This window comes from Salvelinus sp. IW2-2015, linkage group LG18 (genome assembly GCF_002910315.2).
Source record: "Salvelinus sp. IW2-2015 linkage group LG18, ASM291031v2, whole genome shotgun sequence".
Lineage (NCBI taxonomy): Eukaryota > Metazoa > Chordata > Actinopteri > Salmoniformes > Salmonidae > Salvelinus > Salvelinus sp. IW2-2015.
The window spans coordinates 31,375,716-31,401,585 of record NC_036858.1 but is presented as its reverse complement, the minus strand read 5'-3'; the positions used below and the strand labels follow the sequence as shown (position 1 = coordinate 31,401,585).

Genomic DNA, 25,870 nt, shown 5'->3' with positions numbered 1-25,870 from the left:
CAGGCCTACCACTGTTGTATCATCGGCAAAGAACACAGTTCCTCGGCGCTATTTATTCTCTCAACAAGCTGTCAATTCATGCAATCAACAAGAACGATACTGCTTTCCACATTGCTTCTAAATATGAATCAATGGCATGTTCTGAATCAGATGGACTATTTTAAAATCTTTGCCTAAATGCAACATCTATCTCCCGATTGGCGCAGCGGTCCAAGGCACTGCATCGCAGTGCTAGAGGCGTCACTACCGACACCCTGGTTTGAATCCAGGCTTTATCACATCCGGCCGTGATTGGGAGTCCCATAGGGTGGCGCACAATTGGCCCAGCGTTGTCCGGGTTTGTCATTGTAAATAYGAATTCTTAACTGACTTGCCTAGTTAAATAAAGGTTAGATAAWWTTTTTTWAAAGGGTCCGATGMGAAAAACTGACCAACACTTATGTTCCTACCCTTTCATAACTCCTACCTGACCGTTTCATTTGTTGTCATGRCAAACAACACCAACCATAGAATTAGAATTATCTTTCTATTTATATAATTCCAACAGTTCACCTAAGTTTAAAAAAATCTGTATTGCAGGTGAAATTGCAATATTAAAACATCTATCTTATTGGTGCTCCTACATTTCGTGCATCAGTGCTACCAATGAAAATGTTTAATATAAAGCCCTGGATATACATGGATATACCTGGATATACATCTCCCCAGTCCCCCTCTTAATGTGGCCTTGAGGTTCTGATCCCCTCAGTTACTTGCAAGACCAGCCAGGAAGTGGAGGAGGGGACAGGACAGAGAGCAGGGAGAAGGGCATGGGAGGGGCTGGGATGGAGGGAGGGTAGATGGGAAGGGTAGAGGGGTGCAGGCAGGTTATGTGTTTGAGGGGTGCGTGGTGACTCTCTGTGGGGTATCTCTTATCAGGATTAGGCAGGGATGTGATGCTAGTGGAGGAGGGAGCTGTGTGTGTGTGCAGATAACAGAAAGGGGGGTAGGATTAGAGGAGCCAGATCACAGGGAGGGCTGCAGGATAAGGGGCGACGCATGGGTTTTGGGGTTACAGGAAAGGGGGTTAGGGTAAGACTACAGTATACATTAGTGTACAGTATCAGTACTATTCACCATTGAAGGCATTAATTCGAGTTTTAATCATGTGAAAATGATGCTACATCAATAATTGTATTATGTTTCTCTGTTTCCAGTAATGCAGATCATTTTCCATATGGTTACCGTAAATGCACATTAGACATTAGGATTAACATCATTACACTGATATTATTTGTTAGGTCATTCAATTAATTCCACGGTGTGTGCGCGTGCACTCGTGAGTGTGTGTGCAGCTCTTTGAGGTCATCAATCCACTAGGCTGAAAGTAGGTTACAGACCTCCTCAGTACCGCACTGGGTCGGCCCATTCATAACTCTTCTACTGTCCGTTTGCCCTGATGGCGGTGCTGCAGTGGTTTCTGGTGTTCCCCGTGCTCCTGTTTGTATCAGTCATTCTGTGCATCCAGACGAAGCAGGGCAATCCTAAAAGCCATTTATCCCGGATTAGACAACACTTTATGTACCAGCGAACCAGAGAGCATTCTGGCACCCCGCGACGGCCTGGGTGACAACTATATTAGTGTGTGACTAACGGTTAGAGCAGTTAACAGTGTGGGTGTAAGGCCCTATTTGCACGACGAGAGAGTCTGAGGAACGGAATGGTGAACATTTCTACTTTTCAATTCACATCCTTGGCTGCCAATGTGTCATTTTTGGTCCGCAGCTCAAATTGAAGGTAAATATCACAGTAGCCACAAGCCAGTAGGCACAACCCAGTGGTGTAGTGGAGGGTATACACATGTACATGGCGTATACCCACTTATTTATCCCCACGATGCATTTCAACGTCGTGGAAATGGTGGAACAGATCAGAATGTTTAGCTTGAAATGTTGATAAACTATTATTTGTTCACATGTGCAAATGTTCCAAAAGGCAATTTGCGGGAAAACGCTGTTTTAAAATGCTCCGTTCCAGCTATTATTATTGGGCCCCCGAGTGGCACAGCAGTCTAAGGCACTGCATTTCAGTGTTAGAGGTGTCACTACAGACCCCCCGATTCCAGGCTGTATCACGACCGGCCGGGATTGGGAGTTCCATAGGGCGGCGTACAATTGGCCCAGTGTCGTCCGGGTTTGGCCGGGGTAGGCCGTCATTGTAAATAAGAATTTGTTCTTAACTGACTTGTCTAGTTAAATTTTTAAAAAAATGATGAGCTGTCCTCCCTTCAGCAGCCTCTACTGCAAACAGTGCTAGGTGCCTGTGCACTTGAATTAAAGGGTAACCTCAAAAGTGTAACTTTGAGAGCAAAAACCTGGGAAAAAATTGAAAAATCTGAAACCTGTGAACCATTTCTGACTCATTTATCTGTTTCAATAGTAGGCCTACTTGCACAATACAGCTTGTGAGTTGGCCTGYATGTGTAAAACTAATATGGGATTTATCATTTTTCCTCATTCAGAGTGTGTATCACTGTTTCTCATAGAATTTTCACATTTTCTTCACATAAACGTGTTGATGTTTAGCTGAACCATAGCTAGATGGGAGCTCTTAGGCGTACACTAGCTACCGTATTAAAGTTACCTTAGAACAGTGGTTCCCAAACTTTCTATAGTCCCGTACCCCTTCAAACATTCAACCTCCAGCTGCGTAGCCCCTCTAGCACCAGGGTCAGCGCACTCTCAAATGTWGTTTTTTGCCATCATTGTAAGCCTGCCACACACACACTATARYATACATTTATTAAACATAAGAATGAGMMTGAGTTYTRYTCACKACCCGGCTCGTGGGAAGTGACAAAGAGCTCTTATAGGACTAGGGCACAAATAATAATAATAATCAATCTTTTTACTCTTTATTTAGCCATCTTACATATAAAACTTTATTGGTTCATTGAAAATTGTGAATAACTCGCCACAGGTCCATGAGAAGGGTGTGCTTGAAAGGAGTCTGTCTTGAATCATTTTCCACACACAGTCTGTGCCTGTATTTAGTTTTCATGCTCGTGAGGGCCAGGAATCCACTCTCACACAGGTACGTGGTTGCAAAGGGCAACAGTGTCTTAACAGCGCGATTTGCCAAGGCAGGATACTCTGAGTGCAGCCCATTCCAGAAATCTGGCAGTGGCTTCTGATTAAATTCAATTTTCACAGAAGCGCTTGTTGCAATTTCGATGAGGCTCTCTTGTTCAGATATCGGTAAGTGGACTGGAGGCAGGGCATGGTGGGATAACGAATCCAGTTGTTTCTGTCATCCGTTTCGGGAAAGTACCTGCGTAGTTGTGCACCAAACTCACTCAGGTACTTTGCTATATCACATTTGACATTGTCCGTAAGCTTGAGTTCATTTGCACACAAAATAAATCATACAGTGATGGAAAGACCTGTGTGTTGTCCTTGTTAATGCGGACAGAGAAGACCTCCAACTTCTTAACTTGCCTTTCGAAGACCTTAGAAAGGCTGGGTAGGATAGATATAGATCTGTAGCAGTTTGGGTCTAGAGTGTCTCCCCCTTGGAAGAGGGGGATGACCGCGGCAGCTTTKCAATCTTTGGGGATCTCAGACGATACAAAAGAGAGGTTGAACAGGCTAMTAATYGGGGTTGCAACAATTTTGGCGGATCATTTTAGAAAGAGAGAGTCCAGATTGTCTAGCCCGGCTGATTTGTAGGGGTCCAGATTTTGCAGCTCTTTCAGAACATCAGCTATCTGTATTTGGGTGAAGGAGAAATGGGGGAGGCTTGGGCAAGTTGCTGTGAGTGGTGAAGGGCTGTTGACCGGGGTAGGGGTAGCCAGGTGGAAAGCATGGCCAGCCGTAGAAAAATGCTTATTGAAATTCTCAATTATCGTGGATTTATCGGTGGTGACAGTGTTTCCTAGCCTCAGTGCAGTGGGCAGCTGGGAGGAGGTGTTCTTATTCTCCATGGACTTTACAGTGTCCCAGAATTTTTTGAAGTTTGCTACAGGATGCAAATTTCTGTTTMAAAAAGCTAGCCTTTGCTTTCCTAACTGCCTGTGTATATTGGTTCCTGACTTCCCTGAAAAGTTCCATATCGCGGGGGTTATTCGATGCTAATGCAGAATGCCACAGGAGTTTTTTGTGCTGGTCAAGGGCAGTCAAGTCTGGAGTGAACCAAGGGCTATATCTGTTCCTGGTTCTACATTTTTTGAATGGGGCATGCTTATTTAAGATGGTGAGGAAAGCACTTTTAAATAATAACCAGGCATCCTCTACTGACGGAATGAGGTCAATATCCTTCCAGGATGCCAGGTRGATTAGAAAGGCCTGTTTTAGGGAGCGTTTGACAGTGATGAGGGGTGGTCGTTTGACCGCAGACGCATTATGGATGCAGGCAATGAGGCAGTGATTGCTGAGATCTNCCTGTTTTAGGGAGCGTTTGACAGTGATGAGGGGTGGTCGTTTGACCGCAGACGCATTATGGATGCAGGCAATGAGGCAGTGATTGCTGAGATCTTGGTTGAAGACAGCATAGGTGTATTTGGAGGGCAGGTTGGTTAGGATGATATCTATGAGGGTGCCCGTGGTTACGGATTTAGGGTTGTACCTGGTAGGTTCATTGATAATTTGCTTGAGATTGAGGGCATCAAGCTTAGATTGTAGGATGGCTGGGGTGTTAAGCATGTCCCAGTTTAGGTCACCTAACAGCACGAGCTCTGAAGATAGATGGGGGGCAATCAATTCACATATGGTGTCCTGGGCACAGCTGGGGGCAGAAAGTGGTCTATAGCAAGCGGCAATGGTGAGAGACTTGTTTCTGGAAAGGTGGAGTTTTAAAAGTAGAAGCTCATTGTTTGGGCACAGACCTGGATAGTAAGACAGAACTCTGCAGGCTATCTCTACAGTAGATTGCAATTCCGCCACCTTTGGCAGTTCTATCTTGTCGGAAAATGTTATAGTTTGGGATGGAAATTTCAGGGTTTTTGGTGGTCTTCCTAAGCCAGGATTCAGATACGGTTAGGACATCCGGTTTGGCAGAGTGTGCTAAAGCAGTGAATAAAACAAACTTAGGGAGGAGGCTTCTAATGTTAACATGCATGAAACAAAGGCTTTTACAGTTACAGAAGTCAACAAATGAGAGAGCCTGGGGAATGGGAGTGGAGCTAGGCACTGCAGGGCCTGGATTAACCTCTACATCACCAGAGGAACAGGAGGAGTAGGATAAGGGTACGGCGAAAGGCTATAAGAACTGGTCGTCTAGTACTTTCGGAACAGAGAGTAAAAGGAGCAGGTTTCTGGGCACGGTAGAATAGATTCAAGGCATAATGTACAGACAAGGGTATGGTAGGATGCGAAGACAGTGGAGGTAAACCTATGCATTGAGTGACGATGAGAGAGATATTGTCTCTAGAAACATAATTGAAACCAGGTGAGGTCACCGCATGTGTGGAGGTGGAACTAAAGGGTTAGTTAAGGCGTATTGAGTAGGGCTAGAGGCTCTACAGTGAAATAAGGCAATAATCACTAACCAAAACAGCAATGGACAAGGCATATTGACATTAGGGAGAGGCATGTGTAGCCGAGTGATCATAGGGGTCCAGTGAGTAGCTAGGCGGGCTGGAGACACGGCGATTCAGACAGCTAGTAAAAGGGTCCAGGCCAATTGGCAAAATAGGTATAGTGGCCCAAGAAATTGGCCAATGGGCCTCTTCAGCTAACAGTCCGATATGCTCTAGACAGCTAGAGGGCCGTGGCTAGCAGGCTAGCAGATGAGCATTCAGTGGACGTCGCAATGGAGGAGCCAGTTGAAAAAACCCCTCGGGCAGATTCCGTCGGTAGTCTAGTCGTGATGGATCGGCGGGTCTCCGTATCGGCAGTAAAAGGGTTCCAGGCCAATTGGCAAAATAGGTATTGTAGCCCAAAAAGTGGCTGATGGACCTCTTCAGCTAGCCGGGAGATGGGCCTCGAATAGGCTAGCTCCAGACTAATTGGTGCTTGCTTCGGGACAGAGACGTTAGCCAGGAGTGGCCACTCGGATAGCAGCTAGCTAGCTGCGATGATCCAGGTGAAAAGGTTCAGAGCTTGTGCTAGGAATCCAGAGATATGGAGAAAAATAAGTCTGATATGCTCTGGTTTGAATCACGCTGTGCAGATTGGCAAGAGTTGTCCGGGCTAAGGTCAATCACCCGACCTTAGATGACCTGGCCTCCACAATCACCCGACCTCAACCCAATTGTTTGGGTTTGGGAAGAGTTGGANTTGTCCGGGCTAAGGTCAATCACCCGACCTTAGATGACCTGGCCTCCACAATCACCCGACCTCAACCCAATTGTTTGGGTTTGGGAAGAGTTGGACCACAGAGTGAAGGAAAAGTAGCCAACAAGTGCTCAGCATATGTGAGGACTCCTTCAAGACTGTTGGAAAAGCATTCCAGGTGAAGCTGGTTGAGAGAATTTCGAGTGTGCAAAGCTGTAATCAAGGCAAAGGGTGTTTACTTTGAAGAATCTCAAATATAAAATATATTTTGATTTGTTTAACACTTTTTTTGTTTGTTTACGACATGATTCCATATGTGTTCTTTCATAGTTTTGATGTCTTCACTGTTATTCTACAATGTAGAAAATAGTAAAAATAAATGAGTAGGTGTGTCCAAGCTTTTGACTGGTACTGTATATGATATTGCAAATCTCGACCTTTGTATACCTATTCAGGATACATCACCATTAWGATAATTACAATTCATATCCATAATTATGGATTTCTGTGTGGTACAGATCAGGGACCCATAATGTAATTATGTTACATTATCTAAGTCTGTTACCAGGTGTAATTCCCWCTCAATAACCAAAAGAGATGTTTTCAAACTCAAGGTGTCAGGTCATAGCTCATGCCCCATTCTTTCTGCAGCCATCTTTGAATCTTATTTCAGAAGCAGATATTTTAGAGTTTTTAGAAAACATGGTTGCATAAAAAAACAGAGGGATATTTCAATGTGAAAAATTTGAGTTAGCATAATTTAGCTCTGTGGAATTTCCCCTGTTCTSTCCCTCTCTATGACTACTTTGTGCTGCAGATGCTTATGAGCTTTTATCACCTACAAATGATGAATGTACTGCGTAGTGCATTTACCCCAACACTGCCTAGCACTCACTCAACATTTGAATAGACTATACATGAATATACAGTTTCAGTCTATTAACACTAGATACAGGACCATGGTACACCACTAGTACAACTGATTCTGCTGTGTTAGAACCCAARGCGGCGGCGCCCTGCGGTAGAGTGGTGCAGGGTGATGACCTTATTCTGCCCCACAGTGATTTAACCGGTTCTGTCTTCCTGCTCAGTGCAGTGATGCTGAGTCAGAATGGGGAATATTTCAGAGACAGACCGAGAGAAGAGGGGGGAGACCTCTGCTGCAGTAAGCCTAACTTTCCTATGGTACTTTTCAAAGGCAACTGGGCCGACAGACAAGAGAACGAGAGAGGTATTTACATTATGACCAGGTGAGCAGTGTYGGGGAAGGGTGGGTGTCTTCTTGTCACCCACCCAACCACAGTGGAGGTTTTCGACCTAGTCCTGAGTGCAGATGGTGGAGTGTCATTGGTTGGCAGATAGGGGGTGCTGTCTCACTGACTGATAGCTTGGGGCCTGTGGAGTGTCTCAACATATTGTGGAGAGGTTGAAATAGGTGCTAAAGTTCTATGGTTAAGGATACAAAGCTGGTTTTGGAGGCCTTAGGGGTTCAAACTACCTAACACTTWGCATTTAGATCTCTATTTGCCCCATGAAGTGACCTTGGACGGATATAACCCATGCTATGCATTTTAAAGTGAACAAATTGTTTTTCGAGTACTTTGAAAAGCAGTCTGGTATTATATCCATTACTTGCAACAGTCAGTTGGCTTTAACATTTAAAACACATACTACAGCTTGGATCTTGGAAAAAAGACCATGCCTGCCTCTGTTTAACCCAGGAATACTGTGGCACATTGGTGTTGTGGCCATAGGCAAGGGGGAATTGCTTCTTTACATCGTGTTTAAATAATGTTTACACACGTTCGTGTTTTAATGGGCTTATTGCAGATATTCAGCTGTTTTTGGTAGAGTTGTGGAGGGTGTCATAGCACTCACAAGCAACTCTTCGGGCTAGGAMAAGAGATCTCTTTCTCTCTGTGGAGCCCTTGTCTTACTTTGGCTGTTTTTCTGATGTTCGGTCGTCCATGCGACCTCAACCACCCCTCTCCTTCCCTCCCTCTCCAAGCTCCCTAGGTCCAGATGCTGCTTTTCCGGGAATGGGAGGCAAGCAGGAACACACAGCTTCCAGATCCCTGCTTCTCTCTTCCGTTCCCTGCCCAGGTTTTTAGCGTAATTGTTGTTTTTCCCCTTGTTTTTTAAATTTATTACTGGGGTTGGAAAGGCACAAAGGCTCAAGATTCCGGCAGTTAAACTAGGTGAAAAAGCTGGTGTGTGCGTGCTGCAGTCAGTCAGAGACGGATGAGTGTTGGCTTGTCAGTAAGTGTCAGTTAGTGATGTTTCAGTTGTACTGCAGGCCTGAATCCAGGCTCCTGCTGCTTTTAAAAGGCTGTGATATAGGGCCCTCTGAAGTCACAGACACACAAACTCCTGCACACACACACACACACACACACACACACACACACACACACACACACACACACACACACACACACACACACACACCATCTAATATCCTCACACGCTTGCTTATGTACGTTCATGCATATGTTCATGCGTACTGATAAACAGACCCAGCATGTGTGTATGTGTGTTTCAGCCAATTGCAGGGTGGTCTAAAACCATACTAAAACCATACTGTAACCGAAAAATAAGGCTCAGATTCAGAATAACCTCGTTATAGAAGAGTGTTTACTCACCAAACCCAGACAAAAAGAAAACCCTGATTTGGGGGATTTTCACAAAATGTAATCCATACAATAGTCCATATACAGTATTTTCCATGTTTTATTAATAATGGATTACATTTCATGAAAATTCCCCAAATCATGGTTTTCTTTTGTCTGGGTTTTGTGAGGAATCCCTGGATTTGATCAAGACCTCCCTCACTGTCTTACACACAGTTTTTACATTTATACATGAATTTCTACTTACTACAATTACATTGTGGCGGCTTTGATTTCTTGGTGGACCCTGTGTGTGTGTGTGTGTGTGTGTGTGTGTGTGCACTTCCAACCATGTGTGTGTGGAATTGTGCCATGACAGGATATGCGAGCACTGGACTGTGTGTGTAGTGAAACTGCGTTATCTTAGTGAGGGATAGTATAACCCATTTTCAGCTGCCTGTGATAGTTTAACAAAAGGAGGGATTTTATGGGCCTTATTCAAAGTTAATGATTAACTTCATTGTGTATTGTAAGCACCCGTACTACTCAAAGACCAGACATACTCACAAGGACATGAAATCACATCTACCATATGTTTTGCAAACTTTGTAGTTTMCCGTTGTGATCGAGACTCAATGCCCTCTGCACATATATAATAAGGGTTGAGACTCAGACACCCGGGCTAGCATCAGGAGGTCAAAATCAACAATTACACAGCACTGTATAATAATCAATGGAGCGATTCCACAGAACAATATACTCCATGGCTGTTTTATGAGTCTGCCAACATTGGCATGTTTCCAGTTTCATTTCCGCAGTATTTCATTTGTTTGCTCAGATTTGCGTTCAGCAGGCTCATTCAATCGGTTTCCCCCTGACTCAGACACACAATGGTTCTACACCTGTGATTTGGCTCAGGCAGGGCCAGGGGGCACGGGCAGGGATGGGGCCTGTTACTTTAGGCACAGAGCTGTGGTGAGTCTACCTCTTTGTGTGCGTGGCGGGAATGTCAAAGCAAGATATAGCTGTAAAGTAAAACTGCAAATAAAACTGTTGCAATGCACCTGTGGGTTCAAGATAACAATAGATAGCATGAGGCACTAAAGTATGGTATGGGCAATTTCCAGTGCTGACCCGTCATTCAGGGCAGGTGGGGCAGAGACTGTTTTTTGGGGGGAAGTGGGGGCTTGCCTGTTTTGCATGTTATTTTGGCATTAATACGTGTCACACAGTTTGCAAACCAATGTCATTTAAAAAWATATAGAATTGAGTTAATAAAGCCGCAAACAAACATGGTCTCTTTTTTTGTTTTCTTGAGTAAATCAGCTCAAATGCAGGTGTTTCAGCCTAGCTCAGTGCTTTCTGTGGTGGCTTGCGCCGTGATTAGCTGAGTGTTCTGTCACTCATGGGCACACTACGTCACCGCCAAGTCTAAGGGTAGACCTCGAAAATTTGGCCTACACCGGCATAAGCCGGACGACGCTGGGCCAATTGTGCGCCGCCCTAGGGGACTTCCAATCACTGCCGGTTGTGATACAGCCTGGATTCGAACCAAGGTGTCTGTAGTGACACCTCTAGCGCTGAGATGCAGTGCCTTAGACTGCTGCACCACTCGGGAGCCCTGTTATATGAAGATAAATTATAGATAAAACATCTGTGCTCATCGGCTATTGGACATAAAGATTACACAAGTTGGAATTCGCAAATTCAACAAAGAGTGGTTTGGAAGGAATCAGTGGCTAACTGCAAGCATTGCAAAGCAATCACTAGCCTGATATTCAGTGGAGTGGCTGTGGCTGTGTGGTCCCAAGTCTAAGATTAAGGGTCTCTCTTCCTAGTTTAAAATGAAAAACATTCAACATTTGCCACACTGTCAATGAAGCATGATTTGTGCCACGCTCAAAACAACTGTTAACTTGGAACTGCAAAATCTGACTTTAGTGAGTACAAAACAACTGGGAACTCGGGGAAAAATGAACTACGACTGGGAAAATACGTTTTGAACTTTCATTCAACTCAGAATTGTAAATCGGAAACTCAGGCCTCTTTCTAGAGCTATGACCTGAAGATCACTGACGTCATCATGATTCACTTTTTTTTGTTGAAGTTCCCAGCTGTCTTGAACACATCATAAATCCAGAGAATGCCAGACTTTGACAAAGTTTGACAAAATTTGCCCACGAAGGACCGCCGCGCCACATTCCTGTTCAAGTGAGCACAGCACAAGGTGAGTCCAAAAATGTRTTGTATGCTGTTGCATAAATTATGTAAAATGCCAGGGAGATATGTATACTGTAGCTAAGAAGGTAATACTAAGTGTATGTTGTGTTAGTAGCCCATGTGCCTCACCCTAATAATTTGGTATTTTTTTCACTTAATTCACTTAATTTCACCTACTGTTCTGACTTGGTGGTGCACATGTAGCCTGCAACCTGTTTATTTAGTTATGTAATCATTGAATATTGTAAGAGCTTTCATTGTCTGCTTATATGCCCCCTTTATTTATCCTACGGTTCTGACTTGGTGTACAGGGAGAATACTGTAAGAACGGCCCATGTTCTGAATTATGTCGCTGTACATTTCAAAAGTGCTGAACAAATAGTTGTATTGACTACYTCCATCCTAGCTCGCTCATTAATGTCTTAATCGAAATTACGGATTGCTTTTGATCCGCTTGTCGTCCCCTTATGCCATAGTTTGTARATCTCAATTGTCAGTAGAATCCACATTTGTTTAAGCAGTCAGCCATATCAGCTATGTTTTTTTTAAAGGCAGTAAATGAGGCTGAATGAACTGTTTCGCTGCCAGACAAGGCTCCGCTGATAGCRAGGTGTAGCAGTGGTGTAGTGCAATTCATGTATTGTTTAGTGTTGTGTAGTGGCTTTGCTGGAATGCATCCCATGTTTTTTGGGRGCAATTTCACAGTAACAGAATTGCGCTGAGACTCAGATTTCACTATAAAAACCATTTGATTTCTAAGTTTAATAAACCATGCAACTCATTGCACAATAACTACTTTTAACAGTTTCCACAGAAAATTGTACAAAAACACATTTACTGGAAGAACTGTGCAGATGCAAAGTTTTGTAAAATCTCCTTGAGTTTTCTGTGACCACATTTGTGACCACATACACACTGGCTATTATCATAATGACCAAATTTGGTTGGTCCGGACGAGACCAGACCAAATCTGAACCAATCATAGACGTATGTTTCACAAGTTTGGACATCAAGGTACAGCTCAGTAGAGTACAGTATAGTACAGTACAATAAAGAAAAATACAATACAGTAAATGATAGTGTACCAGGGGTTGCCTTTTTCGCGCATAAAAATAATYATACATATGCATAAGAAATATCCTGCTGCGTTTTGTAAACGCAGATCTAAAATGCTTGTTATTGTCATTTCTGCTCAGCATCAGACAACTTCTGTGCTTCAGTTGCACTTCTCCACTTGGATGAGAATTCACAAACGGCATTCTATCAGCAGACCACGCTCTGACTGATGTGTAGCTACTGTTCTTCAGTTTTCTCTAGTAAAATGGAAGATTAACTTCAAGCAAACCATTTTGAAATGTAGCTGGCTTTTTAATTGTTTTATATATWTTTTTTTATATATCAACTGTGGTTTGTGTATGCTATTATTATATACAGTTGAAGTCGGAAGTTTACTTACACCTTAGCCAAATACATTTCTACTCAGGATTAAATGTCAGGAATTGTGAAAAACTATTAAAGATTCCCTGTCTTAGGTCAGTTTTAAGAATGTGAAATGTCAGAATAATAGTAGAGAGAATGATTTATTTCAGCTTTTATTTCTTTCATCACATTCCCAGTGGGTCAGAAGTTTACATACACTCAATTAGTATTCGGTAGCATTGCCTTTAAATTGTTTAACTTAGGTCAAACGTTTCGGGTAGGCTTCCACAAGCTTCCCACAATAAGTTGTGTGAATTTTGTCCCATTCCTCCTGACAGAGCTGGTGTAACTGATTCAGGTTTGTAGGCCTCCTTGCTCGCACACGCTTTTTCAATTCTGCCCACAAATTTTCCATAGGATAGAGGTCAGGACTTTGTGATGGCCACTCCAAAACCTTGACTTTCTTGTACTTAAGCCATTTTGCCACAACTTTGGAAGTATGCTAGGGGTCATTGTCCATTTGGAAGACCCATTTGCGGCCAAGCTTTAACTTCCTGACTGATGTCTTGAGATGTTGCTTCAATATATCCACTTACTTTTCCCTCCTATTTTGTGAAGTACACCAGTCCCTCCTGCAGCAAAGCACCCCCACAACATGATGCTGCCACCCCCGTTCTTCACGGTTGGGATGGTGTTCTTCGGCTTGCAAGCATCCCCCTTTTTCCTCCAAACATAACGATGGTCATTATGGCCAAACAGTMCTATTTTTGTTTCATCAGACCAGAGGACATTTCTCCAAAAGGTATGATCTTTGTCCCCATGTGCAGTTGCAAATCGTAGTCTGGCTTTTTTTATGGCAGTTTTGGAGCAGGGGCTTCTTCCTTGCTGAGTGGCCTTTCAGTCTATGTTGATATAGGACTCGTTTTATTGTGGACATAGATACTTTTGTACCGGTTTCCTCCAGCATCTTCACAAGGTCCTTTGCTGTAGTTCTGGGAATGATTTGCACCTTTCGCACCACAGTACCTTCATCTCTGAGCGGTATGACGGCTGCGTGGTCCCATGGTGTTTATACTTGCGCACTATTGTTTGTACAGATGAACGTGGCACCTTCATGCGTTTGGAAATTGCTCCCAAGGATGAACCAGACTTGTGGAGGGCCTCAAATTTTTTCTGAGGTCTTGGCTAATTTATTTAGATTTCCCCATGATGTCAAGCAAAGAGGCAGTGAGTTTGAAGGTAGGCCTTGAAATACATCCACAGGTACACCACCTATTGACTCAAATGATGTTAGTTAGCCTAGCAGAAGCGTCTAAAGCCATGACATCATTTTATGGAATTTCCCAAGCTGTTTAAAGGCACAGTCAACTTAGTGTATGTAAACTTCTGACCCACGGGAATTGTGATAGTGAATTATAAGTGAAATAATCTGTCTGTAAACAATTGTTGGAAGAATTACTTGTCATGCACAAAGTAGATGTCCTAACCGACTTGCCAAAACTATAGTTTGTTAACAATACATTTGTGGAGTGGTTGAAAAACAAGTTTTAATGACTACAACCTAAGTGTATGTAAACTTCCGACGTCAACTGTATGTTGATTTTTGGCCTAAACCAATCATAGACGTTTATTCTTATGTTTCACTTGCTTCAGGATGGCGCCGACAGAAATGGTCGCCTCGCTTCACGTTCTTTTTGACTGTATTATTTCTTACACTGTTACCCCAGGAAATCGTAAGTCTTATTACTATTGGATATAAGAGCAACGTCAACTTACCAACATTACGACCAGGAATAAAACTTTCCCGAAGCGGATCCTCTGTTTGGACCACCAACCAGGACAATGGATCGGATCCCAGTAGGCGACCCAAAACAACGGCGGGGCAGACGAAGCGGTCTTCTGGTCAGGCTCCATAGACGGGCACATCACTCACCGCTCCCGAGTATACTACTCGCCAATGTCCAGTCTCTTGACAACAAGGTAGACGAAATCCAAGCAAGGGTGGCCTTCCAGAGAGACATCAGAGATTGTAACATTCTCTGTTTCACGGAAACATGGCTCACTTGGGATTCCTTATCAGAGTAGGTACAGCCACCCGGTTTCTTCACGCATCGTGCCGACAGAAACAGACATCTCTCTGGTAAGAAGAAGGGCAGGGGTGTATGCCTTATAATTAAAGAGTCGTGGTGTGATCATAACAACATACAGGAACTCAAGTCCTTTTGTTCACCTGACCTAGAATTCCTTACCATCAAATGCCGACCGCATTATCTACCAAGAGAATTCTCCTCGATTTATAATCACAGCTGTGTATATCCCCCCCCCAAGCAGACACCTCGACTGCCCTGAAAGAACTTCATTGGACTCTATGTAAACTGGAAAGCACATATCCTGAGGCTGCATTTATTGTAGCTGGAGATTTTCACAAGGCTAATCTGAAAACAAGGTTCCGTACATTTTATCAGTATATCGAATGTGCGACCCGGGCTGGCAAAATTCTGGATCATTGCTACTCTAACTTCCACAACGCATACAAAGCCCTCCTTCGCCCACCTTTCCCTCCGCAAGGCAATCAAACAAGCTAAGCGCCAGTATAGAGACAAAGTAGAGTCGCAATTCAACGGTTTAAACACGAGACGTATGTGGCAGGGTCTAAAGTCAATCCCGGATTAAAAAAGAAAACAAGCCCCGTCGCTGACACCGACGTCTTGCTCCCAGACAAACTAAACAACTTCTTTGCTTGCTTTGAGGACAATACAGTGCCACTGACATGGCCCGCTACCAAAACCTGCGGGCTCTCCTTTACCGCAGCCAACGTGAGTAAAACATTTAAACATTTTACCCTCGCCAGGCTGCCGGCCCAGACGACATCCCTAGCCGCGTCCTCAGAGCATGCGCAGACCAGCTGGCTGGTGTGTTTACGGACATACTCAATCAATCCCTATCCAAGTCTGCTGTTCCCACATGCTTCAAGAGGGCCACCATTTGTTCCTGTTCCCAAGAAAGCTAAGGTAACTGAGCTAAACAACTATCGCCCCATAGCACTCACTTCCGTCATCATGAAGTGGTTTGAGAGACTAGTCAAGGATCATGTCACCTCCACCCTACCTGACACCCTAGACCCACTCCAATTTGCTTACCGCCCCAATAGGTCCACAGACGACGCAATCACACTGCACACTGCCCTAACCCATCTGGACAAGAGGAATACCTATGTAAGAATGCTGTTCATCGATTACAGCTCAGCATTTAACACCATAGTACCCTCCAAACTCGCCATTAAGCTCGAGACCCTGGGTCTCGACCCTGCCCTGTGCAACTGGGTCCTGGACTTTCTCACGGGGCGCCCCCAGGTGGTGAGGGTAGGAAACAACATCTCCACCCCGCTGATCCTAAACACTGGGGCCCCACAAGGGTGCGTTCTCAGCCCTCTCCTGTACTCCCTGTTCACCCATGACTGCGTGGCCATGCACGCCTCCAACTCAATCATCAAGTTTGCAGACGACACTACAGTGGTAGGCTTGATTACCAACAACGACGAGACGGCCTACAGGGAGGAGGTGAGGGCCCTCGGAGTGTGGTGTCAGGAAAATAACCTCACACTCAACATGCACAAAACAAAGGAGGTGATCGTGGACTTCAGGAAACAGCAGAGGGAGCACCCCCCTATCCACATCGACGGGACAGTAGTGGAGAAGGTGGAAAGTTTTTAAGTTCCTCAGTGTACACATCACGGACAAATTGAAATGGTCCACCCAGACAGAGAGCGTGGTTAAGAATGCGCAACAGCGCCTCTTCAACCTCAGGAGGCTGAAGAAATTTGGRGTGTCACCAAAAACACTCAAACTTTTACAGATGCTCAATCGAGAGCATCCTGTCGGGCTGTATCACCGCCTGGAACGGCAACTGCTCCGCCCACAACCGTAAGGCTCTCCAGAGGGTAGTGAGGTCTGCACAATGCATCCCCGGGTGCAAACTACCTGCCCTCCAGGACACCTACACCASCCGATGTCACAGGAAGGCCAAAAAGATCGTCAAGGACAACAACCACCCGAGCCACTGCCTGTCCACCCCGCTATCATCCAGAAGAGGAGGTCAGTACAMYTGCATCAAAGCWGGGASCGAGAGACTGYAAAACTGTTTCTATCTGAAGGCCATCAGACTGTTAAACAGACATCACTAAAATTGAGTGGCTGCTGCCAACATACTGACTCAAATCTCTAGCCACAAAATTGGATGTAATAAATGTATCATTAGTCACTTTAACAATGCCACTTTATATAATGTTTACATACCCTACATTACTCATCTCATATGTATATGCTGTACTCTATACCATCTACTGCATCTTGCCTATGCCATTCGGCAATCGCTCATCCATATGTACATATTCTTATTCATTCCTTTACACTTGTGTGTATAAGGTAGTTGTGAAATTGTTAGATTACTTGTTTGATATTACTGCACGGTCAGAACTAGAAGCACAAGCATTTCGCTACACTCATATTAACATCTCCTAACCATGTGTATGTGACCAATAAAATSTTATTTGATTTAATTTGATGTGTGGAAGGCACAGTACAGAACACCACAGTAGAGTACAGTAAAGTGTTTTTTTAAAAGTTGAGCAGACTATTGTACAGTTAAGTATAGTTTTTAAAAGTTTAGTACAGTTTAGTAGAGTAGAGTATAGTAAAGTACAATGGGCACTTGTGGGCACAAGAGTACATCCGGCGTCGACAGAGGTGGTTTCTTAGGAAACTATGCAGTATTTTGTTTTGTGTATGTGACCAATAAAATTTGATTTGGGCAGAACTGAAAAAGCATGTGCGAGCAAGGGGGCCTACAAACCTGACTCAGTTACACCAGCTCTGTCAGGCGGAATGGGCCAAAATTCACRCAACTTATTGTGAGAAGCTTGTGGAAGGCTACCTGAAACATTTGACCTAAGTTAAACAATTTAAAGGCAATGCTACCAAAAACTAATTGAGTGTATGTAAACTTCTGACCCTACTGGAAATGTGATGAAATAAATAAAAGCTGAAATAAATCATTCTCTCCACTATTATTCTGACATTTCACCTTCTTAAAGTAAAGTGGTGATCCTAACTGACCTAAGACAGAGAATTGTTACWAGGATTAAATGTCAGGAATTGTGAAAAACTGAGTTGAAATATATTTGGCTAAGGTGTAAGTAAACTTCCAATTTCAACTGTATGTAGACGTTGAAATCAATCACATTTCAACTTCTTTTTAACGTCCCTGGATGTCTGGTGTCGTTCGGTGCTCAGTGGGTAACGATGCTGGTGACAGTACATGGAGAGACAGGGGGCTCATGGGTAGGTGTTAGTGAGAACAGATGGAGAGGGAGGAAGAGATTTCACACTGGCTGTGACCACCAGATGACAGAAAGAAAACAATTATGAGTAGAACGTAACAGTATGCCGGTGGAAAGGAGGACTGTAGCAGGTGACTCAACTGTGGTTTGTGTCTACTATTATTTCCCATTGTAGCCAATTAAATTCTGTTACCAATTTGGTAATCTCGTTCCCAGACTCGTTCCCCAAATGCATGAAGTGACTGGTGGACCAACCTGTCAAACTTGGCCTTCGTTAGCCAATACAGAAAGACTGGGAGAAACTCCCGAAGCATTGGTTTAATCGGCTTAGTCTACCAACCAATTATATCCCACAACAGCTCCCCACTAAACCTCCCCGTACGTGTCTCGGGCCTCCCGAGTGGCGCAGCTGTCCAAGGCACTACATCTCAGTGCTAGAGGTGTCACCCTGGTTCGATTCCTGGCTGTGTCACAACCGGCAGTGATTGGGAGTCCCATAGGGTGGCGCATAATTGGCCCAGCGTCGTCCGGGTTTGGCCGGTGTAGACCGTCATTGCAAATAAGAATTTGTTCTTAACTGACTTGTCCAGATAAATAAAGGTTAAATGTAAAAAATAAATAAATTGTGCACCTGTTTACGGAACCACGCCTCACAGTTGTGTGATTGGCAAAAATTAAATGATGAGAAATACAGTATATACAAAAGTATGTGGACACCCCTTCAAATTAGTGGATTAGGCTATTTCAGCCACACCCGTTGCAGACAGGTGTATAAAATCGAGGACACGTCAGTGCAATCTCCATAGACAAACATTGGCAGTAGAATGGCCTTACTGAAGAGCTCAGTGACTTTCAACGTGGCATGGTCATAGGATGCCTTTTTRCCAACAAGTCAGTTTGTCAAATTTCTGCCCTGCTAGAGCTGCCCCGGTCAACTGTATGTGCTGTTATTATGAAGTTGTAAATGTCTAGGAGCAACAACGGCTCAGCCGCAAAGTGGTAGGCCACACAAGTTCACGGAATGGGACCGCCGATTACTGAAGAGCTTAGCGCGCAAAAAACGTATCTTCTTGGTTGCAAKAATCACTTCAGAGTTCCAAACTGCCTCTGGAAGCAACGTCAACACAATAACTGTTCGTCGGGAGCTTCATGAAATGGGTTTCCATGGCCGAGCACCCGCACACAAGCCTAAGATCACCATGCGCAATGCTAAGCGTCGACTGGAGTGGCATAAAGCTCGCCGCCATTTGACTCTGGAGCAGTGGAAACGCGTTCTCTGGAGTGATGAATCACGCTTCACCATCTGGCAGTGTGACGTACTAATCTGGGTTTGGCGGCTGCCTAGAACGCTACCTGCCCCAATGCATAGTGCCAACTGTGAAGTTCTGTGAATGAGGAATAATGGTCTGGGGCTGTTTTTCTTGGTTTGGGCCAGGACCATTAGTTCCAGTGAAGGGAAATCTTAACGCTACAGCATACAATGACATTCTAGACAGTTCTGTGCTTCTATCTTTGTGGCAACAGTTTGGGGAATGCCCTTTCCTGTTTCAGCACAATGCCCCTGTGCACACCGCAAGGTCCATACAGAAATGGTTTGTCGAGATCAGTGTGGAAGAACTTGACTGGCCTGCATAAAGCCCTGACCTCATGGGCCTAATCTCCCAACATCAGTACCCGACCTCACTAATGCTCTTGTGGCTAAATGGAAGCAAGTCCCCCCCCCCCACCCCGCAGCAATGTTCCAACATCTAGTGGAAAGCCTTCCCAGAAGAGTGGAGGCTGTTATAGCAGCAAAGGACGGACCAACTCCATATTAATGCCCATGATTTTGGAATGAGATGTTCAACGAGCAGGTGTCCACATACTTTTGGTAATTTAGTGTACTTTACTCAGTAAGGTCACTCGCATAGAATTCTATTGTCACTCCCACTAAGGCCAACCTTGAATCATTGATGTCCCAGGCTTATATGCACCGTGAACAATAGCCTGGTGATGAGGTTACCAATTTGGTAATTTTGAGTTTTAATCCCTTAATAATTCATAATCCAAATAGATAACAGTAAAATTACAATAATGAATTGGTAGTTCTACCTTGTCACTTCTGTCAACTGTCATTTTCCTCCCTCATGAGGGAGAGAAATGATAGAATATCTGAATGATTTCAGGGTTTTGGGTAACAGAATTTCAAGGCACAGGGCAATGTTTCTTAAACTTACTACACAAGGCAAATATAAAAAAAAATACGAAATATAAGTGTTGATATTAGTTGGTAGGGGTTTTTTCATCAACATTATTCTGTTTTTGATATATTTCAAATACCTTTTTAAGACTTTTTCTAAGACCCCTTTTCTGTCTGTTTGCTTATTCCTAATATTTAGGATAGAGAATGTATTTTAAAAATGCATATAGAAAATATKGACTCATCTTTCATTTGACACCAGATTTGACATACTCCTATGAACTTCACATGCTGGTGCTCATGGGTCCTTTTACGTGGAAATGACCTTAGTGGTGTACCACAATTGACATATGTTGCAATTGTTGATGTGTGTAGGTTTCCAGTAGGTGTTCTGTACCATCAGTGCATGGCTGTGTGCTGTATACAATGTAGATTTTAAAGTAGCTAGGTGTCCTGAGCGGTTGAGTGTGTAGGTTTCTCTGTACCACGGGTGTAGGTACTCTGTTGTACCATGAGTGCGTGGTTGCGTTAGCTGGCAGGTCGTCATGGCTCCCGCAGTCTGAGGGTCCAGTGCCAGTTTAATTGCAAACAGGGCGGTGAGGAATGTGGGCGAAGCTGCCAAGGGCCAGGAGTGGTGGGCGCAGGCAAGGAGGGCCCCTACTACACCCCCCATCCATCTGTTGCTGGGGTACCAGAGGGGGTCAGAGAGTTTGGGCTTAACACTACTGAACAGGGGTTTAGAATAACACAACAGTATCAGCTATGTCTACCTCCTACACACACACACACACACACACACACACACACATTTCACATTTCAAGCATAGTCGAGCATCGAATAACCCCAACATTAGATACAAACCCCTTACGCACGGCTCGTCAAACTGTGTGTTTCCTACTCTACCCTGTTGTGATGTCTCACATCAATATATACCTTCTGCCATCTCTGTTAACACAGAGTTAGAGAGTGGCTGGGTGCCTGAAGGGAGCTGCACACTAGAGAACCAAGGCTGAGAGTCATGAGGGCAAGATGCTGATTAGTTCTACATTACCTTCCATTGTTGTTCCTGGTAGCAGTCACTCTGCTTCGCTGCGCTGCGTCATTTAATGTGTCGTACTGCAGCGCATTGTGCTGCATCGTGTTGGGTTGTAGAACACTGTGTATATTATATAATGCTGTTATGCTTGGCTTGCTGTCTGTCAACGTGTGGAATCCTGCAAGTCAGGCAGACAGACAGACAGACATGTTCGCTCCTAGCATGTGGCTGGCCTCCTAAGAACGTGTCTCAGTCTGTCCAACACGTTGCTCTGTGGTTTTCAACACACATTCCTCCCCTTCCTCTCTCCGCCCACTCTTCCTCCCTTCATCCTTCCCTCCTGCGACCCTAACCTCTGACCACTTTCCTTCCTTAGGGAGCCGTCCTGTATCTGCCTCAGACACCACCTGTCTGTCTCTCTGTGTGTCTTTTCTCTCTCGTCTTCCTCTCGCCTTTCTTCACCGCCCCTGTTTTCCCTCACACTGTCTAGTATGTGATTTCCCCTTTTGTTTTCTGTGTAGTATTACTGTCTGAAACATGCACAAGTGTAAACACTGGCTGCTGTCTTTAATACAGAAAAGAAGCAGGTTCACTCTCACACATAAATGGTAGTATACAGTACCTTATCCATGGGGTAGTTGATGGACGTCAGTGCTGTGACTCCATGCCAGGTGCTTCCTATTCTGCACTTGAGTGTGTCACTTGAAAGGGCACCATGACACTTCATTGAACCAAGGCGCTGCACTCTGTCCTCTTATGCAGCCTGGGTGGGAGATAGGGGAACTGGCGCCGCTCCCTGGGGCCACATAGAGCCAGAATAGAGCCCGCAGGTTGGGTAACTCATCAGACTGGCACTTGGCAGGGATTTCCTCTTAAGTAACACAATGTTACCGAGGAAGATTAGCAGATAGTATTTTATTCCTCCGGTATGCCCCGACATGCCCCGTCGAAAAAACCATTAGGCAGATGAAGACGCGTGGATGAGGGAGAGCAGGAGAGAAAAGAGGAGGAGAGCGGGCGAATCAGGAGAGATAAAATAACAAGAKCGCTAGAAGAATTGGTCTAAAGAGGAGGAGATGGGTGTAGTTTAGCGTTTTTCAGCGCCTTTGATCGTTTTTTACCCAACCAAATTCTAATTMGAGGTATTTAAAATCTGTCACTAGTACCTCTCAAATAAGATATATATGCCTCTGTGGCTATGGGACCGTTCCTCCTGTATCTTCTCCAGACCCCTAGCAGACACCCGTAGCCTTCTGTTAATTGTGCTAACACTAGTTAGCCTTGGCGTGCAAAACTACCTCTAACTTCCTTCATTCTGGACACAGAGACATACAAATGGTATCCACGATTTCATCTGACTCTGGGGAAGTAGATRGAAGGCGTSATTGCCAAAATCCCCAAATCTCCCTTTAACTCTATGAGGACCGAAGAGGCTGTTTTTACACCACCAGTCASCCCTTAAGACGTCCCTGTTTCAGAAGATTTTAGCCTCCGACATGGTGAAGAGTTTTGTTCGAGAGAGTAGCAGAGTACCGTAAGTGTTCTGATTGCAGAGTTTCAGTTTTAAGTGTGTGTCAGGCCCTGTCTGCTTTCCTGCCACCCTCCTCTTTCCTGTCAGCTCTATTTTTGTGACTCCACTGCAATTCCTCTCGACACAGGGTGTAACATCTAGGTTTCGTCTTCCTTCAGATGGCAGTTAACGCTCGTGCCACACCAGGGGTTTTCAGTAGAGAGCAGGAACACATATTTTCATTTTTCTTTGGGGGGGGTGACTGTGAACTAGATCACAACACCTCATCTCTCTCACCAAGCATGATGGGAGTTGTGTCACAGTTGTTTTTTCCCCTTCCGTTTCTTACCATGCAACTGCCGTGAATTGAGCTACTGTCCACAAGAGTTTGGACTTCTGTTTTTAAGCCAGAGGATGAGTCCGAGTCGTGTTTCATTGTTAGTTTTACCCAAATAATTGTACATTTTCAGTTATAAAACTGACGATTGTTTATTTTTTATGTTTCGTGCGTTGTATGCGAGTGTTTACTGCGACTGTCACCCTAATTAGCTACTAGGCGGCTACTTTCCACGCCGTTGCCGGACAGTAGTGCTTGTCAAGCGGGAGCGAAGGGCGCTGTGTCCTGGTGCTGTTGCCGTTCATTCCCTCCCCGTTGAGTAGTAGACCGTATGTATCAAGGTGACATCTACATGGTGAAGAATATTATTTATTGTGTAGGCTGCTATCCTACTTGAAATAAAATGTGAGAGAAAATAATTGCCACATAGCTACCGCAGTAGTACAGCCCTTTCAGCCTCGCAAAACGATATCGAGTGGCAACAAATCTGCCCACATAGCTGATTCACTTTCAGTACACCCACTCCTTTCGACACGCCCATACTCTGGTCGCCATATTGGGCTTCAGCTAACCGTACTGGACTTCACTGCCCATACCATGAGTCATTGTAGAGCCCATTGTAGATGTACAGTATGGTGGCAATGGCTTCTCCTCGTTCTCTCCCCCCCCCCCCCCATCTCTTCCTCCTGGGTAGTCACTAGTCCCCTTTCTGTTTAGGTTTTTCCTTCCAACTTGGTAGAGTGCTGCCTTGAAATAATTCGCTGTCTCGCTCGCTCCCTTTCTCTATCTTTCTCTCTCGCTTGCTCGCTTTCTCGGTCTTTCTCAAACAGTGGAGAGTAAAACGGTCCACTCTGGTTGAAATCCCTGCCATCGGCTGGGATCTGCTCTCCCTCTGAGCCTCAGATTTAAAACAATAGATAATACTAGCACAGGGCAGAGGGTCCAGTTTCAACTGTCGGCTAAGTATCCAGCAGGAGTAGCCTATGCACACGTGTGCAGTCTTAAAGAGCCTCATGCACATCAACAGAATACCTATCTACGTACACACTGCACACGGTTCCATCCAAACTTTGCTAAAATCTTAGTGAGAATGTGTGTTTTACAGAATGTCTGTTTCTGCCATTGTGCTCTCTGTCTCCCCCCTCAGGCCCAGTGTTTTGGCTGTGCTCCTGCAGTCATGTGTGGAACAGTGGGTTTCATTTCGACCAGACCAGGTGCTGATCATAGAGTTTAGATTAGACAGTTAAAATGTATTTTTGTTTCATCACAACAAGGAACATGTATATCTTTCACAACAAAGCCAGAGACCACACTGTAGGGCAGCCATAGAAGACCATTGTCATTCTAGAGTGATGTTATAATCTTGAGTATTGTGAGTATCCGTGTTGTCACGATACGAGAATTCCGACTTCGATACCAGGTTTCGTATCGTGATACTCGACACCGTCATGATACTCGATTCCAAAAACGATACCGCAGAAGAAAAAGTATGCGCTAAAGTCCCAGAATGGCACTGGATCCAGACGGACTCCGCTTCCTGCTCTGTTCAATCGTTGGCCATCTCTTGAGTTCAATATCATCACATTTGAACTTTTTTACGTCAATTCCTTTGAGACAGCAATGTATGCATTAATGAATCAATCATACGGTCAATTTGACTTTGTTTGTATCAATCGAACTACAAAAAAACAACCAAAATGGTAATCAATTATTTGAATGGTACTTCTCTATTGATGAACTGGGTAAATCAAGATGTAGCCTAGGACTCTTCACAATACAGATGAATGGATATTATTCAAAAGGAACGGGTGCATTGAGGTGAGCTTGTTTACGCTGAGATCACAGGGCTACAGATGACAAACAATCCCTTCTATTTAGGACTTATTTTATTGGCAACTGCTAGGAGAACGTATTCCTTTATTGTACTGATCAACAGCATTTGTGCGGAAAGAAGCAAAATCTCTTTTTATAAAATTGTGCGCCGTCTCTTTAAGATGGCAATGACATCATCTGTGAGGCAGATCGTGGCTGTGTAATCTGACTTTGCGAGCAAAATTGGTCACGCTTGCGCAGTCCCGTTCCTCTTTCTCTTGGAAGTGCTCTTAAATCTGTCACACCATGGCAGACACCAACTGACTTCACTGACTTCACCACTGGAGATTCTGGTGCCCCCCCCCCCCCCTTTTCCTATGCAGTGCCCTGCCCTGCGAAAGAACCGCTTTGTGCTGCTGAAGAGACACCCTTGCAAGATTGTCCACCTCCAAGACCGGAAAGCACGGACAGGCCAAGGTTAACATGATGGGCATTGACATCTTCACCAACAAGAAGTATGAGGACTTGTGTCCCTCCACCCACAACGTGGATGTGCCCCACGTCAAGAGGAACGCTTTCCAGCTGTTGAACATCATTGATGGGTTCATGTCCCTCATGAGTGACAATGGCGAGTGATTCAGACCTGGGCAAGGAAATAGAGCAGAGGTTTGCCACCTCTGAGGGTATCATGGTCTCTGTGCTGTCCGCTATGGGGGAGGAGTATGCAAATGACCGGCAAATAGAAAGGCTTGACAGCCCAGGCAACAAACTCCACCCACAATCAGGTTCTAGCTTTTGTATTGGTTCTGTATGCGACGGCCTTCACACACAACCTCAATCATTCTGTTTTGATTATTCCTTGTTTTAGTTTCTCTCTCCGATGCTGTGCCGGACTGTCCCACTGTTACTGTGGCTCGCTCACTGTGTTGGATGGCATTCTGCTGGATCACTAAGATATTGTTTAGTTATACATCATTTACTAAATAAAGAAAAGTACTTTTTGAAAATATTGTTTTTTCTTTTTTTTAACTTCTTCCTCATTCCTCTGTTTATTTTTGCCTTAGAGATGTCTTGGTCTTACCACATACATCCCTGAATGTTTAAAATAATAATAATAATCCAGAACAACAACAAAAAATCGAATAATAATATATATTC

General features: G+C 44.4%; 1 protein-coding gene and 1 pseudogene across 2 annotated transcripts in view; both read left to right on the top strand.

Annotated features, from left to right (window-relative positions):
* Positions 1-25,870, top strand: part of pkdcca (protein kinase domain containing, cytoplasmic a) — a 451,220-nt gene that overhangs the window by 109,585 nt on the left and 315,765 nt on the right. The gene's annotated exons all lie outside the window — the stretch shown is intronic.
* On the top strand, positions 16,508-25,580 carry LOC111977476 (eukaryotic translation initiation factor 5A-1-like; annotated as a pseudogene).